Consider the following 22,689-nt stretch of genomic DNA (forward strand, 5'->3'; position numbering starts at 1 on the left):
CTTGTTTCTGTAAGATGCAGTTTTGTTGAATTTTATTCCATATACTTGTAGATTGAAAATGAATGCATGTGTGCATGTCTTGAGAAGCACTATATAAGCTTATTGTATTATTATTGTGTATAAGAAAGGCTACATTGGAAGTCGGCGTTTTTTTTTTTTTTTTTTTTGCATTGCTAGCAAAACTAATCGGGCAAAAATGCAAACTAAAAGACAGAATCACCTCACTCTGACACACATTCATCCAGGCAGCAGTTACATTATCTGGAAAAACAACATTTGCGCATTTGACCGAAGCCTGATGATTTATAACGCAAACAAACAGGATGACAATTTTGCGAGCAGGCCTTTCGCAGGGAATGAATGAGCCAGGCGGGCACGAGCAGAATGACTCAACCAGCGTTGACTTTGGAAAAAAAAAAAAGGCCATGACGAATGGAGGCAGGTGCGAAAATCATCTCAGTGCGGTGCAGTCGAGCGAAGGGAGCGACGGCCTGAAACAATGACGGTGCTTTGCGTGCAACGCCTTGCTTGAAAACCAACATCCTTGTCAATCCGTGGCACTTATGCATCGTCACAGGTAAGATTCATTCATAAACAAACACAAAACATTCCAACAGTCTGTTTTCAGTCTGTCTGTCTTTACTGTAGAAAGCTTTTAGTCCCCTTTACATCTTTTGCTTTTTTTTTTTAAATTTTAATCTTTAGAGTCCGGTAAAGCATCTGCATGTTAAAATGTTTCTTAATGAAGGGTATTGCCGGCTGGTACCCGGCGGCTACTCCAAAATGAATGTTTAGGCAGTACAGGGTCAGCAAAATGATCAAGAGGGATGGGATAAAACTTTCATAGTGCAGCTGGACATGTGTTGACACGAGCAGCTCTAGTGGTGTTACATGGCACTCGTCAACATTTGATGACTTTGGACCCGATCTATTTAGATTTACAGTACACTTTTGCTGTATTATTATGTGTTCCAGTCTAAATTTCTAAATGATCACTGCTGGTAACTGCACAGGCCATTTTTAAGGTAGGTTTTTATACAGTATCAATAACTCTCATACAAAAAGGTTAACTTAATTTTAATAGTGACAATTTAACTTTCAATCATTTTACCACATTCAGACAAGGCAGCATGAAGCGACGCTTCCTCTTGGAAGATTCTGAAGACAAATCCCTCACTTTGCGCACGCCCACCAAAATGACCTGCTTTTTAAAACTCCCATTTTGCCCCCAATTTCACGCGGATGGACGGCAATAACATTCTATTTGTGTGACTTTGGCGGTGCCAATCCTTCCACAATAAAGCCAGACTTCAGAGAAAAGTGCCACTTAGCAGCCAGGAGACCAACACAATGTCCTCACAAATACTCTTCGTTGTTCTTGTTCTTTTTCTCAACTTGAGCAGATTGACTGTGCACTTTTGACTCAAGGAGGATGTTTTCTACATTTTGAACGTAGGGGATATTTTGGCAAGCAAAGCACATATGACCAATATTTAAATGTATTGTCTCGATTCGAGTGGGGATTTTTAAACTTGTGTGCGAGAAATTCAATAAGCCAAATGCATGGCTGCAGGGGTCACCCTCCACTGCCCAATAATGCATTGCATAAAAACATTTTCTACGTTATATGCACCTAGAAATGTACTGTAAATACACTGCATTTGTAAAACATTGTGTAAAATATCAACAACCTTGTTGAATATCAGCATTGATCCTTTTCAAAATCATTGTTTTGTTTCTGTAATGATTACTATACTTGTATGTAAAAGCTCTTTAATCAAATGTGTGTGTGTATATATATAAATATATATATATATATATATATATAATATCTCCATTATCTGAGGGGCTTATCCTCACAAGGGTCGTGAGAGTGCTGGAACGTATTCCAGCGATATATGAATGGGTATGCGTGTATGTGGCAAATTTAAATAGCATTGTTATCCATTTTCTAATTCACTGTTTACAATTTACATGTTTTGGTGGCCCATCATTCGCTCACTGTCTTTTTTTTTTTTGCTTGTAAGAGATTGTATGCAAAGTATTGTATATGGATTTAGAATGCTAAATTGGTAGTTGATGATGGGATTTTTTTTTAATGAGCATCATCTGTCAGTAAAGCACAGGGAGTGATAAGGAACAATAATAAATTAGTGTAATGTTGTGTAAAAGCAAATAGATAGCAGTGTCGCGACGATGTTGGCTGTGTAGTTTTCGCGCTTTAACAAAGCGTGCGTGCATGTGAACATGTGCTATATTCTAGTTGACAAAATAATGAGAAAACACGGCTGACCTTCACAACTGCAGCAAGGCAGAAAAATAGCAAAGCACAGCGTAATACACTCTGAAACAAATATGGAAATTGCAGAAATTTGAAGACACTATCCATTTTCTTACGTGTAGCAGGTAACATGTCACCTGTCAAATATGATGTCAACAGGATTCAGGCAAAATGTCCAGGACCTCTGGGGCCTTTGAATCTCTAATGAATTAGGTCAAATTGCTAATAATAAATAAATACTGTAGATTAAATAAGAAGCATCTGAAAGTTGGAAGTTGTTTTACTTTGTGTAGTAGAGTATCACAGCCAACCAATGTATATTGAATAGGCAAAGCGACAGCGAGATTTAATGTAATTGTTCAGATGATGGGAAGCTTCTGCAACATGGCTTTGTGACTGGGAGAAAAAAAAAAAGAAATTTGACACAGTGTAACCTTTACCGGAAAACCAAAACATTGGTTTTAGGACTAAATCTGTTTTATGCCTTGTAGCCTCCCATATTTTTCATCTGCCGTCACCCTCCTTCACCCCCATAATCACAATCGCAAATGTATCATTTGTACAATGTCATTTTTACTAACTAAACCAGAAAAAGCTTGGGCCTTGGGCTTAGGTCGGTTTTAGGATTCAGGACTGTCAAAACGGTTTGTCTTCAGTTATTTTTCATGAAGAACATGGCTTTGTTTTGTGTGGCCTAGTGAATGACTGATTAGCACATCTGCTTCACAGTTCTGAGAACTGCGGTTCAAATCCCGGCCTCACCTGTTTGGAATTTGCATGTTCTCCTTGTGCCTGGGTGGACCTTCTCTGGGTACTCCAGTTTCCTCCCACATCCCAAAAACATGCAGGAGAAGTTATTTGAAGACTCTAAATTGCCCGTAGGTGTGATTGTGGGTGACAATGGTTGTTTATATGTTCCCTGCAATTGGCTGGCGACCAATTCAGGGTGTACCCCGCCTCTCGCCCGAAGATAGCTGGGGATAGGCTCCAGCCTGCCTGCAACCCTCATGAGGATAAACAGTACGGAAGATGAATGGCTTTGTTTTTAGTAAATCACTATAAATCCTGTATAGGGTTAGGCTAGCTACATTTAGTTTAGTATGAAATGACTGGGTTGGAGTTGTGTGTTGAAATTGATTCTTATTTTGAAAATGAATTAATTGCAGAGTTTCCAACTCTAAATGAGATGACTTGTTAAGTTATCTCCTTTAATTCAAAGTCAAGTCTTTATGAACTATTTGACGAGCAAGTAGCAAGTCATAAATTTGGAAACTTGAGTTGACTCAAGGACTTGACCGCACCCCCCCCTCCATCTCAGATTTACATGCGCTTCCTCCATTAAATGGTAGAAGGTACGATTAGTCTTTAATATACACCTGTTGTTATTCAGAAAACAAAGTGAATCATGGCTTCCTGTGAGTATCTTAGCATTGTTTTCCATTAAACGGGTCCAGCCGGGATTGAACCTTGGACCTCAGAACAGTGAGGCCGACACTTTACAGCTGTGCCACCGCTCCACCCGTTTTATTTATTTATTACTATTTAAAAATATGTGACATTGTGTTGGAGGTGTGTCGAGATTTTTTTTAAGGGGTAATGGGTTTCTGGACTCAAAACCTATGAAACACTACAGAGAGTATAGTAATTATATTTTTTCCACAAATCACCATTAATATGATTGTGGATCCCATTGAGTCAATGGGCCCATTCTTTGATTTGGGGTAAGGCCCAACATTTGCAGAGGTGGTGGCGAGAAGGTCAAAACCCTACAGAAGATGCTGCAATCTCACTGCATTGAGCCTATTCAGAAATAACTTGGTGGTTTCAAGGTGCAACTGTACTTCCGCTTATCCTCGCGAGGGCTGTGAAAATCCCGGACCCTATCGCAGCTGTTATCAGGCAGGAGGCGGGGCACACCCTAAACTAGTTACCAGCCAATCGCAGGGAACATGGAGATAGAGTCTTTGTCACTTAAAATCACGTTTCATTTTGTTTTTACATGGCACGATTGGGTGATTTCCTTTTATAATTGAAAGTACGGTACAGTATTCTTTGCCATTCTTGGATGTTTTTAGCCACACTTTTTAGGGGATGGCCTGCGATTTCTTCCATGGCGCAGTATATTTCGCTCTAAAATGCTTTGATTGTTTTAAGACCAGCAACAAAACACTGAACAGCCGCACTCCCTCAAATCTGACTGATCTCTTCCATTGCCGCACACCCACTCACCACTTCCATTCTGCTGACACTAACCTTCTCACCCCAATCAAAGAACGGCACTTTGGGGGTTATAGTCTTTGCACTTGCTGCCCCAGAACTCTGGGACTCTCCACCCTTTGACAAATGTGGAACTCTGACAACAACCTTTGAGATTGTTTCAAGGCACTTTGTGCTGGAAGTAGAAAAACAGCTCCAGAACATAACAAAGTATTATCCATGATTAAATGTATATACTGTACATTTATTTATTTTTTTTTTTTTTTGCATTTGTGCACCTGTAACAATATAACTAATATGGCTTGGCAAAATGTTCATCTGTCAGACCTTTTGGGGCTTGTCACTCTGCAGTTTAGCTAAGAAGACAAATGTTCAGAGTATGCCCAAAGTGTATTGCAAACAACACGAAACAGCCATCCATTTTCTTCACCACTTATCCTCACGAGGGTCGCGGGGAGTGCTGGAGGCTACCCCAGCTGTCATCGGGCAGGAGGGGGGGTACACCCTGGCGTAGTTGCGAGCCAATCGCAGGGCACATGGAGACAAACTCACAATCACACCTAGGGGCAATTTAAAGTGTCCAATTAATGTTGCATGTTTTTGGAATGTAGGAGGAAACCGAAGTTTCCGGAAGATACCTACACAAGCATGGGGAGAACATGCAAACTCCATACAGGCAGGTCTGGGATTGAACCCAGGTCCTCAGAAATGTGAGGCCAACCCTTTACTAGCTGATCCACCGTGCCGCCCAACGTGAAACACAGATAAATAAAAGCACAAATTTCCATGTGCACCTAACATATATTGTAAATGTCTCTATCCATGGAGCATTCCGTTTTCCCTCTTCTTACCCATAATTCCACAGTAGGCCTTTCCATCCTTAAACCAGACCAGGGTCATGTGACCATGCACAGTCAGAGTAAAATGGCTTCACAATCAAATCTGTCTCTCAGACAGTTGCATGCAACCATGTACTCGATTCTATGTCCACGCCTCAGTGAGATATACACAAATGGTACACAGACGCCATCTTGCTTGGCATGTATGAGTTGGGTCAGATGGAATATGAACACGTGAAGCCACAGCCAGCAAATGTTCTGCTCCATATGTATCTCTCTCTCTCTCTCTCTCTCTCTCTCTCTCTCTCTCTCTCTCCCCCCCCCCCCACCCACCCCCCATCCACTCAAAGTCCTTTTCATTGCACCATCTGGACATCACTGCTCTTCATTCCCTTCTTCACTTTCTCCCTACTCCAATCCACATTTGTCTCATCCCTTTTTTTGTTCCTCTCTGGTATTTTTAGCATGTGCAGCTCCCATTTGCAGTAAATTAGGGCTCCATTGTTTAGGATGTTTGGGCACTTGTCAGTTTTGCCCAAATTGCTACTAATTGGAGCATTTTATATTGAACATGTGAAATAGTTGGGCGGGGTGGGGGGATAAGAAGGACGTAAAGTGCTTCTTTTGCATTTACTATGACTCCACATTTCGTTCATTATTTGTCCCCTATTGGGAGATGGGAATAGTAAAAGCATATTTCATACTACCCAATTTACTGTATCCATCCATCCATTTTCTTAGCCGCTTATCCTCACACAGGTCACGGAGAGTGCTGGAGCCTATCCCAGCTGTCAACGGGCAGGAGGCAGGGTGCACCCTGAACTGGTTGCCACCCAATCGCAGGACGCATAGAGAAAAACAGCCGCACTCACAATCGCACCAAGGGGCAATTTAATGTTGCATGTTTTTGGAATGATGGAGGACACCCACGGAGGCACGGGGAGAACATGCAAACTCCACACAGGTTGTTCCGGGATTGAACCCGGGACCTCAGAACTGTGAGGCCAACAATTTCCAGCTGAGTCCATCCTGCCCCCCCAATTTATTGTAGTTATTTTCAATTGTGTGTTATAATGTAGAACACACGAGTATTTCACGACTTTTATTCATTGCAATAATATACATTCCTATGAATATATGATAGAAATGGCACTATGTATAATACAAATAATACATATAAATCTTGAAAAAGATCACAGTGTATTATTAGTAATAAATACATTTATTGCCATGTACTTTATGGGCATTGCAATAATGTTGTTGGGTCTATTCAAACGAGTAACTTTGTGAAGTGTCAAAAGTGTTGGGTTTTTTTTTTTATGTTTGTTTATTTCATGCAACAAATATACAGGACTGTGAACCAATTCAGGTATACCCTTCCTTTCACCCAAAGATAGCTGGGATAGCCTCCAGCACGTCTGGTGCCCTAGTGAGGATAAGCGGTATGGAAAATGGATGGATGAAATATTATGGAGTGACCATCTATTTTTCAAGCCACATATCCTCACGAGAGTGGCAGAATTGCTGGAGCCCATCCCAGCCAACTTTGGGCAAAAGATGGACTATACCCCAAAATGGTCAGCAGTCAGTCAGAGGGCTTACAGTCACTGAGAGGAAACCGAATCCACACTTCCCTTCCCACACCAAAGCAAGGCAAGTCTACCATTACACTGTCGGGGATCACTTATATAGTGACACACTCCACAATTATTAAGGTACTGAAATTATTTTTCGGACCTTTTTTTTTTTTTTTGTGGAAAAATTCAGTGTTTTGGCCTAGAATACGTAGAATGTTTAAGTCTATCATGGACCTGTACACTTCTTGAGGATTGATCCTTTGTTTTGGAAATGAAAAATTGCATAGTCTCCATGTAGAACACAAGGTAAAACTAAGGTGTTTCTGGCATAAAAATGTGCTCGTAATGTTTATTTTGCAGAGGTTATGCAGGACTTTATTTTCAATGGTCACAGAGAGTGATTCAATTGGTTTATTTTTTTTTTACAAGCCTCCCTTCCTCCCACCTTTCTATATTTCTATTCCCTTTAGATAGTGGTCCATTCTATAGCCTTGTCCCCCTTTTATCTGCCTTCACTACACTGAACCTTTCATCTCTCTTTATCTCTCCATCACCCTCCTCTCTCCTTGGATCTCTGCACTTTAGACTGTGCACTTCCGATCCAGTCGCGGGGAGGTGGAGCCAATTGCAGGCCAGTTGTGATTGGTTGAAAAACAGGGTCAGGGTAGAAGTGAGGCCATTGCAGCACATGCGGATGCGCTTACAGGTGCAGGATGAGACGGTGGCGACTAGGTTCTACAGCACATCGACCAGTTTATCTTACAATGGCGTTGTTCTTATACACACCGTACACATTAAAAGAAGTAAGACATCATGATAATCATGCACATCGATGACACACGGTATGATAAAGACTGATACTGTCAATCCTTTTGCACTACAGTACTGTCATACTGTGTACAAATGGGGATTGCATATTTCTGCTTTCAAATCTGATTATTTATATACTGTATATACTTGCAAGAGGATTTTAAACTATGTACTTTATCACCTAACCCCAACGGGTTACAGAAACAGAAGATACTGTAGAGTTCACAGACAAAGCAGGCATATACTACGCAACATGCTTGAGGTCCAGCTTTAATTTGTGGTTTCTATTTTAGTAATGTTGATCCATCCATCCGGGGTCACGTCGCGGGGGCAATGGCTAGAGCAGGGACACCCAGACTTCCCTCTCCCCAGCCACTTCATCCAGCTCTTCCGACTTAAGTCTCCCTAGCGTGTCCTGTGTCGTCCCGAGGGTCTCTTCCCTCTAGGACATACCCCGGAATACTTCACCAGGGAGGTGTCCAGGAGGCATCCGAATCAGATGCTCCAGCTTCCTCATCTGGCTGGCGTTCCCCATCCATAGAGCCAGTTTCCATAACCAGGGATCGGATCGCCAAGGTCTCTGCCTTCGGCCCCCTGGCCCCTCCCTCAGGTGATGAGCCCGTGGGAGGGGGCACCCCGTTACACTTCCTGGGTGTGCCTGTCTAGGCCCCGTGGGTAAAAGTCCCGGTCACGAGGCGCTCGCCTTCTAGCCCCACCTCCATGTCATGGGCAGCGAGAAGTACAACTGCTACACACACTAGCCCAGAGTTCCTAACTTTATCGGAGGTATTTACCTGTGCTGAACCCCTCTGACTGATTCAACAAACTGGTGGGGAACCCAGGTTAAGAACCGCTGCTCTAACCACACATCTTTTGCGTCAACAAATACAGTGCATCTCAGCCTCCGGCTCGCACAAGTCCTGGCTAGCGATAATCTTTTGATAAGACGTCAAACTTTTTTTGAAGCAGCGTCATGTGAATATGAATATCAGTGCAGCATAAAAGAATGTTAGTGTAGTGCATAAACAATTGCTTTTCCCAGGCTCCTCAGATGGAGCCAAACCAATAACAAATTCCACTTTATTTTTTCGACTTGCAGTTAACATGTTCATTTTCTATCTTTTAATAAGGTGCTTTGACATGCAGCTTGCACATATAGGTAGACATTGTTTTTGTTTTTTAAAGCCTATTTTTCAAACAACACGTTTAGTTTTACTGTTGTTCTACAAAAGTGGGAAATGACTTTGTGGCAGATGGGAAATGTGCGTCCCAGGGTCACAACGGCTGAGTACCACTGCAGTCTAAATTTTCCATAGATATGAATATGAATGTGAACAGTTGTATGTAGAATGCAGTGCACGCCCATTATTCTGGTGTGTCCACTGCTTCTTGGCCGAAGTCAGCTGGGATAGGTTCCAGCTATTCTAATGAGGATAAGCGCTATGGAAAAGGAATGGCGGATCGATACACTGTCCAATCACGTTGTTGGCTCCCTTTCTGCCTCACACTACTATTGTATGACCATATAAATGTCGCTGGATGGAAGGAGTTGGGCAGAGTGATGGAAAGAAGAGCAAAATAAGGTAAGCATCCTCCCTTCAAATGAGAGCTCAAATGGAGAGTGGGGGAGGCCGACATGAGCGAGAAAGAGAGAGATGTGTAGGCATTGCAAAAGATGAGAAATTAAGAGGGCGGGGGCTGTGTGTAGGGGGCTGTGTACACACACACACACACACACACATATATATATATATACACAAAAGAAGCTGTGCATGTGATTCAGTCTGTTCACATGGCCTCTTATTCTAGCGCTATAAATACTTAATGCAATGGATTGCACGCTGCGCAAGGCTTTATTCCAACGCATTTGATAAAAGCAACACAGTCTTAAATGGAATAGTGCACCTTGAATGCCTCCTCTCAGCTGTTCGTTATTAGAAGGCATCTTAAGTTGTCATCATGCCTCCTGAGCCTATATTATATAATGGATATGCTGTGTCGCTGCTCTTATATGCACTCCAAGGAGTGGGAATGAAACGTGCACTACGTGTAACATGAGTCTGTGCTTGGCCTGCTTATAATTTTTTTCCACACAATGTCAGAGAAATAGTGCAGAAGGAGGATTTCTTTCATTGCATCTTACGACAGTATATAGCTGGAAATTCTTTGTCATTCATTGGAGATTAAATATTTGCACGTCTCTTATTTTCATCAGTCATATTTGGACATTAAATATTTGCACATCTCTTATTTCCGCCACTCATACAGGCTGGAGGGATGCGCAAGTGCATCTAGCTATGATAGCTTCTAACATGGTAGTCCCGCTATGACATGCAGCCTCAAACACACGCCCACATATTCAAGGCAAACCCCGTGCAGCACGCACGCGCACATGCACACTTACACACGCGACACGGGAATCACGTGTCAGTCACCTCTAAGATGAAAGAAAGCCCACAAAATATGACTTGAGGAGTGACGCGTTCGAATATTCGGCACAAGTGGACGACCACGACAAAAACGGAGTGGGTGAGCGAGTGAGTGCGGTCGCGTACACGAGAGAGAGAGCGCGCGCGTGTTTCTCTGCAGCTGTCACGTCAGGTCCGCGCTACGCGCCACGGACGAGGGGAATTACTACCACACGACGCTGGATGATGGCGTTGGGGTGGTGGCTGCCATGGCAACCGCTTTCATTCAATGTCAAACGTGTGATTTTAATGTGTGTGTGGTTATTTTTCCCTTTGGGGATGGGGTGGAGGGCTGGCACCGTGGTAGCTCTCTCGCGCCACGCAAGGACGGCCTCCCTCACGCAAATCTTCCACTAAGTATGCATTCTTCAATAGTGTCAAAACACGCCACAACGCAGGCACCGATCTATCCGAACCGCTGGACCTACCTCGTCATCCCCATCCCGGGGCCTCCGACTCCCATCCCTCCGCCGGCAGCCGAGCCGTTGACGGGCTTCACGTACTGTCCTCCCGGTCCTGCGGTCGCGGCTCCTCCGGGCATCACGGAGCCCATCATCCCGGCCTCACCGGGCTGCCCCCCGCCCTCCATGCTCGCCTCGTTCCCCATCTCGCTCTCGGCTCAGGAGAGTGGAGGGCGGTGAAGAGCTGTACCGTGTCCGATCGGTCCGAACTACCTCTGCTTCTACGTCGCTAAGATGCCCTTTCAATTGAATTGCATGTGGTCCACACTGGAAAGGGGGGAAAAGGGGGGAAGAGAGAAGAGGGACAGCAAACTCAGCGTTGCTCCTGTATCACGGCCATCGTCTTCATCCTCTTCCTCCTCCTCCTCCTCCTCCCAGTCAGCATCAGCACCAGGTTCTGACGTGTGACGGGAGCGCGCTTTGGCTGGCCCGGCGGGGGAGTGTGTGTGTATCTGTGTGGGGGGGGGGGGTTGAAATTGAACCGACAGGCGGCGCAAGAGAGCAAGAGTGGGCTTGAATTGCGGTGGCAAAAATTTACATGAGTAGAATGCGATAGGGCTGATCACACCCAATGAACTTAACACAGTCTATTAAACACGGATACGCTTGGTTAAAAAAAAAAAAAGCTGAAAGTAGGAGTACTTACTCAAAACTGAAAAGTAAAAAAAAAAAAACTAGAGTTGTGAGCAGCTGTTAAGGACCCCTGTACGCCTGGCCACGTTGGGTTGCTGGCACATTGCTGGATTGTAGAATAGAAATGTGCATGACACTTCCAAGATTTATATATGTATATACACCCTAAAGCGTATTAGCATTTTCATTCTACAGTACAACACCGTGGCTAACAGCATCTCACCACGGCAACAGCATGAGACAATATGGAAAGCTTTGAATGATTTTCCATTTCAGGATCTCTAAAGGACCCACGCGTTAGTAACACAAGAGTAACGCACATTATTCCTGAACAGTATGTTAGTTCAACGTTCCATGATGCAATGCATGCTGGGTCTGCTCCAAAATTCAGTAACTCTCAGTGTGACATTATCCCAAATCCCATGATGCAGTGGAAACTGCATTTAGTTATTGTATCATCACAAAGTATTTTGCTCTATGGTATGCGATAACTCAAATACTGTATGTGTAACAGTGTACTATGAACTCAACTCGACATCTTCCTTATTATTCCTTTTTCGAGCTTTGTTTTAGACTTTGAACTGTTTATTTTACTACAAAAAATACAGCATACAATTAAAACTCCTACGACACCGCAGTTAATGAACATGGCAAACAGCAGGTGAATGTGGCGAGTTAATGCCATACAGGCAAGCAACATCGCTGCAGTGTGCCATCATGAAAAAATTGGAATCGAGCATCCACTTTCTGATCCAATCTTATGCTACAGTAAGAGTTAGTTTGACATGATGGACTCATTGAACCACCTACAGAGGCGATTACTTAAAGAGATTAAAAATGAGCAACGCCAGGCTTCCACTTCACTCTGAGCAACATAAAACACGATTGGTCAACCGTGAATGCTTCGTTGCATGACGGATGATCTAGCAAATACCTCATCAGCACTTTCACTACAGGCCAATTCCGTTCCTTTGACTTTTGCTCTTCACAAGTGAGAAAAGATGAAAAAATTTTGTCTTTTTATTTCTTTACCAAGAAAATAACAAGAGTCCCTTTTTAAACTTTGAAGCGTGTGCAAATGTAATGTGCTTCCGATATGAAACTCAATCTAAAGGAAAGAAAACGTCTCAGTCTGTTTCCTTGGCAATGCAAGACAAAATATTTTGAACTAAATTACTTTATTGAAAATACAAGTACCATTTCACCTTTATTTAATCTGCTTCTCATGTCAACCTTTCTGATGTATTTTATGAACTTGACATTTTAATTAGCAATAGATCCTATATAAGCCATTGCTATATAGGAAACCGAGAACCCCCCTCCCCCCAAAGTGTCAGCCTTTGTTTCCCTCAAACATTACTTCACAAAGGAGTCATTCTCCTGTGTTTAACTGCCCACCTTTAAAATTAATTACAGCAATGTGCAATCTGAGAGATTCTGTCCTTGTCTGCATTGTGTCTGGAACACAGGGGAAAAAATAGAAATTAAAAAAAAAAAACTTCTGCCTTCTGCTGTAACAATATAACTAATATGGCTTGGCAAAATGTTCATCTGTCAGACCTTTTGGGGCTCGTCACTCTGCAGTTTGGCTAAGAACACATCAGGTGTTCCGTGTATGCCCAAAGTGTATTGCAAACAACATGAAACAGCCATCCATTTTCTTCACCACTTATCCTCACGAGGGTTGCGGGGATTGCTGGAGCCTACCCCAGCTGTCATTGGGCAAGAGGCGGGGTACACCCTGGATTGGTTGCCAGCCAATCACAGGGCACATCGAGACAAACAGCCGCGTACACAATCACACCTAGGGGCACTTTAGAGTGTCCAATTAATGTTGCATGAAATCGGAGTGCCAGCAGAAAGCCCACCAGGGACGGGGAGATCATGCAAAATCCACACAGGTGGGTCCGGGATTGAACCCGGGACCTCAGAACTGTGAGGCCAATGCTTTACGAGCTGCTCCACCGTGCCACCCCTAGCAAACAACCAGTGATTGTGTATTTCAACAATCCCTGAAATGCATGGTGGTGTCTTTTTTTTTTTTCTATATTAATAGCTCTCTGAATTCTTGTCAGTGAATGACTCCCATGACCCAGATAAGTCAGCATTTCACTGAAGCACTCTTAAGGACTTGATCAAAGTTAAAATATTATTTGTGACGGATTGCTTTTATTTATTTATTTTTAGCTAGTGTTTATTTTATTCACTGTAGGATGATGGATGGATGGATGGATGGATGGATGGATGGATGGATGAATGGACTTTCAAGACGAGGGTCTCCATCTCATTCCCAAAAAGTGGTCCACTCAGTTTTAATTTAATATCCCTTGCGTTTGAGTTGTATTCAGTCAAGTCAAATGCTTGGTGAGATTTCCAGGATGAATACAGAGAATATTGCTGTTAACCGAGTGTTGGCATTTTGTATAAGGTTCAGACTGTCTTCAATAGCAATCACATGGAGGATGAAAGCAGACATAGAGGAGGAGAGAAGACGGAAGGCAGACTACCTAAACACTTTCAATTTCCTGAGCAGCCAGTGGTGTCCATCTCCTCTGTCACTTCAAGGATATTTAATCAATATAGCACAGCGTTCGGATCGGAAAACATCCATACTTAATCTGTTCTGTCATTTAATGCTTTTTTCTGCCCTCCTGTGTCTGGTTCCAGGCCTCTGGTATGCATCGCTGGGTTCAGGTGTACTGCAATGATAAGGTCTTGAAAATCAGAAAAGGAAGAAGAAATGTGAACAGTGAAGGAGTGACAAGGCAATATTGTTCAGCTGCAGATAACAAATCAATTCCAAGAAAAAAGGAAAGAACCATTATGGATTGTATCACATAGTTGAGAATGTGTTCATATGGATAGAAGAGGAATACCATTATTAAATCAAAGCAGGCCTACAAGTACAGAAGCAGGTGGAAAATGGGAGCAATAGAACCTTGATAGTACACTACTTAAATAACACAAAAATACTTGTGTCTCAACATTATCATGTATAATATAGGACAATTTGAAAATTTGGTACATATTTTCACAAGAGTCACAGATTTTGACACAGATGATTTGCCTTTGCAGGCCTCATAAAATCATGTGGTGGGTCAGATCTGGCCCCTGAACCTTGAGTTTGACAACGGGGTTAGCTCTTCATTGAAGTCTCACTTGACATCCTAGTGGCAGCCATATTGCCTGCAACGTCATTTGCAGACGTCACACTGGGACAGTCGGCATTGACAACACGCTGTGGCACCTGCTGCAGGAGATGAACGAGAGATTTTTGGATTTTTCTGACACCCTTTCTGAGACTGAAGCTCTTTTTTGAAGAACATCTCACAATTGAGTGAAGTGACCAGGGCAATATTACCCTATCGTTTCGAGCCACATTAGATGATATGCGGGTCACTTCCGACAACACTCTCAGACAGACAGACAGACAGACAAGGAAGACGAGGAACCCAACCAAATATTCAAAGTGACTTGTGTATGTAGCGTACTCAGGAGGACGCATGCCGGGCGAAGTAAATACGTTAGGGGTGCCCAGCCACCGGTGGCCGGTAGGGGCGAGAGCTCTTTTCTCCTCCCCGCACACAGCCGCCCACCTGCCCCCCCCCCCCCCCCCCCGATCCACCTCTCTGTCGGCGGGCCTCCGCGGAGGTTAACGGCAAGCCGCCGCGGACGCTAACGGCGGGCTGACGCGGAAGCTAACGCCGAGCTAACGGCGGGTCGCCAGCTAACGGCCACACTGCTTTCCTGGAACATTTGCTGGAAATAACATTTGTTCGTATTTGGTGAGTATACATCGTTTGGCCAGTTAGTTTGTGTTACACACTACTAAACCATTTTTGTACTTCTATTTGTTATTGTTTTCTTTTGTGTTGTATTGTATTGTGGGTGATTAAATTGTCTTAAACGCAATACAAGTGGTTTGTTATATTTTGCCGGTTTGACCAAGGGGATTTATTCTAAATTCACACGTAAAACATACATTATAAACTGAGACAAATTAGTCCCCCACAACTAATATTTTTTTAATAGCTCTATACACACCTACCTGTCATTTAGAGCCCACAAAGCTCTCCTGCAATCCATTTTTGACGACGAATCGGGTGTTTTGAAAAGTGTGCAGAGTGAATCCATCCTCCCGAGTGTTCAAGCAAAATCCAGCAATAAAACAAGCCTGCGTTTTGGCTAACACCCAGCAAAAAACAGCTAATTTCTTGCCGGTAAAACAGGTATAAACACACGAACCCACCAGTGTGGGCGTCTGCAAAAAACGTCACTTCCTGGTTCTTCTCGAACACAAACGCGTCGAGTGGATTTTCATGAGTGAAGATGCAAAAATCCACATACGGCTTGGCAACATTCTGACGTACTGTGAACAAACGGATGGGTCCATTCTGGCTGATTTTTTTTTTTTTTTTTTATTAACAGCATACTAAAAAGGATGTTTTATGTGTCATTGAGCCTTTAAAATGCACGTTTTGGGAACATGGAAGGAAGTCAGGGTAACTGGGTGGCAAATCAATTTCACATGCTTGTTTATTTGAACACAATAAGTCCGTAATACCTTACCTTCTGATAAAAACCATTAAGTCTAAAACAAAACCATTTCTGACTGCTTGAATTGTCCATTCGGTGAAATGACGTCGTGCGTTTTTACGTTTTGACCGCTAGATAGCAGCGTATGAAAGCGAGAGCGAGACAGTGGGGCTTGATAAATTGTGTGAAAGCGGAATGTTTCTGCATTGTAGGTTACACTATTATTACAACATCGAGTGTATTTGTTTATTGTTGATTTTCTTGCGGTTCACTATGCTGCCAAGCATCTCCTTCCAGTGATGTTGTTTTAAAAAGTGACTTAAATCAAGAACATACTCAAGAACCCAAACTAATCTGGCTATATTTAGAATAGGACTCATCATTTTAAAAAGTAATTCTTTGACACCCTTTTCAATCGTTACAAGCTTATATTTACTGTCGTAAAGTAGTACTCTACTGGCATTTTTTTTCTACCTTACATAAATTAGCTTCAAACAAATGAAAACTGACACACACATACCAAAAAAAAAGTTACTTTGTATGTGATGGGTCTTGTTTGAAGTGTAATTCCATATTCTTGGTAAGATTTCAAGTTTTTTTTTTTTTTGCAGGGTCGTCACCAGCAAATCAGAGGGCGCGCCTTGAAAGCAACAACACCGATGGACATTTTGGTCTTCAATCAACCTGACGTATGTTTTGGCCTGTAGGGGGAAGCTGGAGTGCATGAAAACATTCGACAACATTCCACATTGGAAGCGAGGCCAAAGACAAGATTCGAACATGGAGCAAATATCAGACCTGGAGCCACACATGCATGTAAAATGCGGTTATTAAATCAAATTGAAATCCAATATTTACGTGCTCTTATTCGCTCTGATCACGCACGCGCACAACGTGAATGACCATCGCAGTAGACCCTGACAGTATGCAACATTCTGCACGCTTTTGGAATAAAAGTAACGGAAGCATTTGACAGCACGCCGCTTGGGTGGCATTCTTTGGTTTGCCTGTGCACTTCCGGAACTTTCCTTGCAGTGTTTGTGTGGAGGGCAGGCAGGAGGAGGGCTGGCCAACCTCCTCTCGTAACAACAAACTGATGAATGACTGAAAGAAAGCCCACAAGGCTTCCAGCTCCCCGCGTTTACTCGTCTTTTGTTTGGAACGGAATCGCAATTGAGCACAAGGAGGAGGGCCGGCAGGTGAGCGACGTTTGACGCTTGCAAGCGCTTCTTTTCGTCTTGTTCTGTGCGTGGAGGATCATTTAGGCTGCAAGACAATAGCAGCTGCAACCTCGGCGCACTCAGTCCACAATGCAATGGTCCAGTTCACATTGTGGGTTATGAAACGAACGAGCACGCTGCTTTTGTTGTTTTTTTTTTTTTTATTTTATTTTTGTTGTCCGTGCGCTTTGCGTTTTTTTTTAAATTTCATTTTTGTTGTTGTTGTTGTTGTTGTTTTTTTAATCGCCTCCCTGCTGTCTATCTGCCAGGTTTACCTAACAGGCTCCCAAAACACATCATGTCTAAGTTGGATTCCTTGTGTTGTTATAGATCGTCTAAGAGACACTTTGAAAAAAAATATTATTTGTTACTCAACTTGGATGTGGGTCAAACTTTTTTTGCACATGTGCTTCATTCATTTGAGACGCCAAGACATTTAACAATGAGCACTTTCCAGTGTCTGTGCCTCAACGATCGTAATTAAGTTAAAGCCAAACATTATGTGGCGTAATTGTGCAGTTACATCATGGATAATGATTGTGTAGTTTAGTGATTAGCGGGTTTTCCCTCACGGTTCTCGAGATTTGGGGTTTTAATCTTAGCGCTGTCTTTTTTCTGCATGCAGTTTGCATGTTCTCCCTGACCTGTGTGGATTTTCTGAGGGTCGTCCAGCTCCCTACCAAAGTCGATTGCACATCTTTATATACGTTTGTTTTGTCATACATAGTTGGCTAATTTATTGTAAATAATGACTGGTCAATTTACGCAGCTAAAGGAGTGACTTTTTGGTCAAAGTAAAGCACATGAATTGTGGAAGACATGAAAGTTGTTGATCATGTGCTCAGTGGTGTCCTATATGAAAGTCTTAACTCGTTTAATTAATATTTATGCATTTGTTTTGCAAAGTGCTTTGGTCAGTGCACCAGGATGTGACGTCATCAGTAGGCCAATAATAAGCTTTGTTGTGTATGAATGCGCTTCAATTTTTTTTGTTTAATGATGATGAAATAATTATGGCTAAAGAATAGATCATCCCTTACTTTCTCGAGACATAGATTCACTATTACTGTTTTATAGTGTGGATAAATAAAAAAGCTCACTTGCAATGGCACTCGCATTATGTGCTATTGGTATAGCCTCTTTTTTTTTCTAGGTTTAAGACATTGCACAGTGATATGCCAGCGAACACACTGCTAATAATTACTTGTGTTTTCACTTATTTGTATATTTTTAACCACTCTAGTTAAAAAAAAAAAAAAACTAACAAAAAAAACTTTGTGGTGGTGCAGATTAATCATGTTTCATTCATTTAAATAAGGGGTTGCGTCAGGAAGGGCATCCGGCGTAAAACTGTGCCAAACAAATGTGCGTTCATCTGCGATTAAACGCTGTGGTGACCCCTAATGGGACAAGCCGAAACGAAACGAAAAGAAGAAGAAGCTTTGGTTTTTGAATGGAGTCTGCTGAATTTCACAAAGCACTTTGTTAGAGAACAACAGGTTGTGCAAAAAGGACTAAAACAACCAACGCTGACTGATGGTGTAGTGGTGCACTTGCCTGACTTTGGTACAGGCAGCGCGGGTTCAGTTCCCCCTCAGTTCCGGTGTATAACGTGCCCTGCGACTGACTGGGTACCAGTTCAAAGTGTAGTCCGCATTTCGCCCGAAGTCATCTGGGATTGGCTCCAGCGCCCTGTGACTCTTAACCAGGACAAGAAGTGTTGAAAATTGAGGATGAGGACAACAGTTGGACGTGTGCATTCAAAATTTTAGAGAGGTAAAAGTTATTGTGCATTTTTTTTTAGATTCACCTGAAAACTGATACAAATAAATACTTTTTCATGGTTTTATTGTAAAAAGTTCAAAAGGTACCAAAAAGACCACTTTTTGGCACCCAAGCACTGGGATCCCACTTGTTGTGCTGCAGTATTTAAACTTTGGTTAAAAATAGATGGGATTTTATCCTGTGATGAAATAATGTGCAGATGTTTCTTTGGCACCTCCTTAATCACTTCAGTGTGTTCCTGTTAAAAAGCTCAGCAGGTTTCTGAGTGCAGGGAGAGACTTTTAAAAGTAGGACAGGACTGGTTGATGAAGCAGGTCAGAGAGGGTTTGCTTCTAACGTTGGATGAGATTTAATTGGCACAATGGGCATGACCCATTGATTGAAGGGGGTGCTTCATTCTCATCGTGGGGGATCATGAGATGCTAAACATGAAGAAGCAAAAAAAAAAAAAAAAAAAAAGGTGTGGAATAAAAGCAGGAGTGTCTGACCTGCGCCTCATTTAAAATAGTACGGCGAAAGTTATCGATGGTGAGTTCTGTTTTTGCTGTTAATCTTTGGCATCTAAGCTTCTTGTCTTGGACAAGAGGGGTCCAGCGCTGACCTCCGCTCCTCCTCATCAGTTAGCCACCCTTAGCAATAAACAATGTGGCAGCGGATGGGCTCCATTGCAGGCGGGCAAACATACCGGTATTTGTTTCGTCAACTGATCACAAGAATACCTGGGATTTGTTTTCCTCCTCAGTGATTTATTCTTCTGGTTCCAGTTCCGGTTCTCTGGCCTTGTGTATTCAGTTCCGTCGGGTGAGTTTCCTGTTCTCATTCTATTGGTTGGTCTTCCGTTTTAGATTCCTGTTTCAGCAGGTTGTTTTTCTGGTTCTGATGATCAACTTCGTGTTGGTCTGCAATGTCTGCTGGGGTAGGCTGACATAAGAACCTATAGAAAGTGTGTGTGTGTGGGGAGGGGGGCATGTTAAAATAACTTTGTGTAATGCCTGGATCGGACTACAGGATAAATTTACTCTTTCACGATGACACTATGTGTGTGTGGGGTGAGGCGGTTTGGGTGAAAAGCTTCCACACAAAGCGAATCAAAAGTCTGAATCCTGGCTTAGTTATTTCCAATCACCGGCACAGTAGGGCAGTTTATTGTTCCATACAATGGACACAGGAGTTATTTTGTTTGTTTTTTTTTGTTTTTTTTTCTGGACTGGTAATAGCCACCGTGCTGCTCAGAACGCAGCAAGCTGCTGGCAGAATGACGTTTTCACTATAGATGCACTGAACCTGCAAAAAGGGAATGTTGACTGCTTTTTACATTTGCGGGTGTGTTCCCTGGATAACACCCACATATAACACAGGGCTGGGTTCAATGGTTCAAGGGCTGGCACTTAGGGGTTCCAAACGTGCATTCTGGGACTCGCATAGTCTCAAGTGTAAAATGACTTATGGTCCAGTTGAGTTTTCCCTCTCATCCAATCAGCGATGGCTTTTACCGCCCCCACGAGTACCTACCTTTTCTGGTATCTTAATTTTTCGTTTTTTCATTTGCTGTTGTGTTTATATGTGTTTGGTTATTAGCTGTGTTTTTTTAAGATTCACTGTTGCGTTTCAACACTTATTGTTATGATTAGTAGTTATTAGCGTCATGTTTTTTAAAGTTGCTATTGTCTTTTAATTTGCTTTCATGTTTAATTATCTCTTGTTGCAATCCGTCGAGGTTTTTAAAATGCTGGTGTTTTTAGTTATTTGCTGTAGTTTTGTGCACTTCAGGGCCAGTGCAATTTCCTCTCTTAGATAGTTTCCATTTGACGAAGAAACAGTGAAATATTAAATTTGTTTTCATCAAAGGAAATCACTTCTTTTGTTGGTTAGAATATATTATACATTTTTTTATGTTTTATTTTGTTTTTTTCAGTCCATCCTCTCATTTGTCCAGTTTTTGTATGTGTGTCAGCAGTCAGGTCAGGCCCTTCAAAGGCAAATTCACACCTATTGGAGACCCTTCCCCGAGTGCGTCCCCTAATAACTCAAACAACCCCCCTGAACCTTCAGAGTAGTCAGTGTCTGGCTGGAGGGCTGCCAGTAATGGCCAATCAGAGACAATCTTGCCCCAATGATTTCTGAGCCCTCCCCCCACTGCCAAATGGATCTTGGAAGATTCGACTTTACCTGCTGCTCATTATCATCTCCCACAATGTTCCCTTTTGGATTGAAAATCAACACGTTGACTGAATGTTGTGTATTAGTCTAATGACAATTCGTAATGTGTCGGCATCTTTGCTGTATTTAAAGGCAGACGGAACCATTGGTTAATTTTGCCCCACTTGCAAGGCGTTTGTATGGATTAGATGACGGCCGGGTTGGACTGGCCTGATGTTTCATCTATTTAAAAACAGCCCTGAAGCAAGGTGATGCAGGTCAGCATTTTTCACTGATCCAGGTCACGGGCGTGCACGTGTGTGTCATGGGTGTATGTGCCCTACGCTTTAATGCAGGTTAATCCTATATGAATGTTTATGACTTACAAATTCAAAAGTAAATGTATTTGAAGGGCTGTTCTGTTTTCAGATGTATTGTTGACAGTGTAGTTGTTCAATTTGCTTTGTTTCGGTATTGCAATACCAACAGCGCAAATGTACAGCAAAGCCCTCAGTGAAATGATGAAGCAAAGCTTATATTGGTTTCAAAGTTGTTGTATTTTGAAAAAAGATTCAGTTGGACTCTTGTTTAACCACATGTAAACAATTAAAAAAAAATCATTTGAATATTGAAGCCTGCACTTTCCATTCTTTTTGGGGGTCACAGGTCCAAGCATGGTGAAAACATGGTTTTACTATTTTATCTTCAATTTTCATTTATTTCTACATTTTCATCGAGTTCTAACTTGAAAAGGATTCATGTCACATTTGTCGGTTCGCTTTTGTTGCTGTAGGGTTAAGATATTAGAGTAGAAGTACATAGGTACCGTGGTTTAGTTTGAGTTCACTTGACTAGTTTTGTTTGTCTTGTTTGTGTGTAGCTGTACGATGGACTCAGCTGGAAAGCGTTGGCCTCACAGTTCTGAGGACCCGGGTTCAATCCCGGCCCCGCTTGTGTGGAGTTTGCATGTTCTCCCCGTGCCTGCATAGGTTTTCTCCGGGCACTCCGGTTTCCTCCCGCATCCCAAAAACATGCAGCATTGATTGGACATTCTAAATTGCCCCTAGGTGTGATTGTGAGGTTGACTGTTGGCTGGCAACAGGTTCAGGGTCTACCCTGTCTCCTACCCATTGACAGCTGGGATAGGTTCCAGCACTCCCCTCAACCCTTGTGAGGATAAGCGGTTAAGAAAATGGATGGATGAATATACTAAGTAGAGGTTTAACCAACATGAAAAAATGGTTTGGAGGAGGGGGTCGGGGGTAACAAGCACTTGTGTAAGCTGGAAGAAGATTGAAGATTGTCCTAACATTGGTCCTAACCTGCACAACCATTTGGTGCCAGTGGTAGTGAGATCACAATAACCGCCGCCATTGGGCACTAGTCAAGCTGCTACAATGTACATTTCACTGTACATATATAGAACATCCAAACACTTCATTACCAGGGTAATAAACAATAACAGTATTAGTGACCATCTCTCCCTCTCGCGCACACATCTTCACAAAAATTTTCACTTTGAATCCTTGTCGCTAGCATGCCTGCGTCAACATCAGCAGGGCTTCACTATTGTGTAATTCTCTTACACAAGCCAGGAGATTTCATTTGAAAGGCTGTAAGCCAACCTAATACTTCAGGGTCTTGTTGTACAATATGCATTACTATCAGCACAAATTCAAATGCATGAGGTTTGGGGTGGGGTCTTGGGGGTGTTTGTGTGTGA

At 42.6% G+C, this 22,689-nt stretch overlaps 1 protein-coding gene across 2 annotated transcripts in view; it reads left to right on the forward strand.

The window, feature by feature from the left end:
- The first annotated feature begins 250 nt into the window (after nucleotides 1–250).
- The window catches only part of LOC133507488 (helicase ARIP4-like), a 73,867-nt gene continuing 51,428 nt past the window's right edge, over nucleotides 251–22,689 (forward strand). The window contains exons 1-2 of one of the 2 annotated variants that reach the window (XM_061832560.1): nucleotides 251–577; nucleotides 16,434–17,021. The gene's annotated coding sequence lies outside the window, so the exon portion shown is untranslated. Of the gene's footprint in view, nucleotides 578–14,957; nucleotides 15,072–16,433; nucleotides 17,022–22,689 lie in introns of those variants that run through there. The other variant, XM_061832568.1, reaches the window with a different exon arrangement.

This window comes from Syngnathoides biaculeatus, chromosome 2, assembly GCF_019802595.1.
Source record: "Syngnathoides biaculeatus isolate LvHL_M chromosome 2, ASM1980259v1, whole genome shotgun sequence".
In the NCBI taxonomy this organism is placed as follows: domain Eukaryota; kingdom Metazoa; phylum Chordata; class Actinopteri; order Syngnathiformes; family Syngnathidae; genus Syngnathoides; species Syngnathoides biaculeatus.